The sequence below is a fragment of the Podarcis raffonei genome, chromosome 6, assembly GCF_027172205.1.
Source record: "Podarcis raffonei isolate rPodRaf1 chromosome 6, rPodRaf1.pri, whole genome shotgun sequence".
NCBI classification, from domain to species: Eukaryota; Metazoa; Chordata; class Lepidosauria; order Squamata; family Lacertidae; genus Podarcis; species Podarcis raffonei.
Genome location: NC_070607.1, coordinates 93,137,059 through 93,138,471, shown reverse-complemented (window position 1 = coordinate 93,138,471; position 1,413 = coordinate 93,137,059).

Here is a 1,413-nt window from a genome sequence, read left to right as displayed (position 1 = left end):
TTTTTTTTAAAAAAAGGAAATAGGAACAAAAAAATCAGCACTAAACTAAAAACAGATTGAGAACACATACGTCAACATTCTGCATGCCTTGGTTTGGCTTGTCTAAACAGAAACATTCTTAGCGGACACCGAAAAGTGGTACAGTGATGGCGTCTGCCTGATGTCAACAGACAGTGAGTTCCAAAGTTCCAATGGGACTGAAGTTCAGCTACCTTAGTCTGGAATTTGAATCCAGCCTGATATCTGTATTTTTTAAAAAAAATATTATGTTTGTGTATCACTGTTGCACCAAGGACCTAAAGGATCAACATTATTAATTTATTCTTCTTCTTCTACTACTACTACTGCTACTACTACAATGCCTAAAACAACTAAGCATTCTACAAAGATTTAAAAAACAAAACTGGCTTTGCAGTCTAATCAGCATTTAGCATAGCTTGGACTTTCATAACCACCCTGTCTGGTAGCTTTGGCTGAGAGATAGTGGCTAGCTTCCAGGCATTTATTTAGCTTTGTGGTTGAGCCTTCATTTGAGCTCATCTCCCCAGACCTATGCTTCAGGGCTACACCACATTGACTTATTATTATTAACTTTATCTCATTCATCTTCCTGAAAACCATGTGAACCAAGTCATTGATTCAGGTAATTCACAAGTATATTGCTTCAAGTCTAACACCCCCTTTAGCATACTTAAAACTGTTGGTGCAAGTTTAAAAAATGGGTATATTACAAGGAGAATTCCTGGATGCCAAGATCCAGATTTGGGGCAAGTACTCTTTGGTGAGAGAACCCCATCAGAAATTTAAAATCATGGCAATGTAAAGCATGGAAACATAGGCCCCTGTGAGTTCCCAAACTCCTCTCGTCCCTTGCCTTAGAAAAAGACCACGTTTTGTAAGTTTAAAATGGTTTACTTACAAACTCTCCAAAGGTCAGATTCATGTGCCTTTCCATGCAGCATTCAGAAAAAGTTGCACAGGCAGTAAAATGTGGCTCCGTTACAGTGGTGAAATTCTCCAAATTATTGGTATAGAAACTCAAGAGTGGCTTTTAAGAGCCATGTGGTCTGAGCTGCAGCGACCAGCTCAGCCCTCCTCACAAGTTGAGCTCCTCTAGTAGACTAGGAAAGAACAATTACCTACTTCCTTCCAAGACTTCCTTCCTGGTAGGGTTCACATGCTGGAATGAAAAGAACAAAAGCTTGATAACCCTTCTTCCTCAGGTGAGGAGGAGTGACCCAGATAAGCCTGGCAGGACAGCTTTCTCTATGGTCTTAACCCCTTCATGCGTTAATTAGACTTAAGCATGTTGGTTATATGAGGTTGGTTATCCCATTAAAACATTGAAAATAAATAGGCAAAACCTCTCCAGCTCCCTGGGAACTCCTCACTTGCTTTAAAGTTCTCTGGACT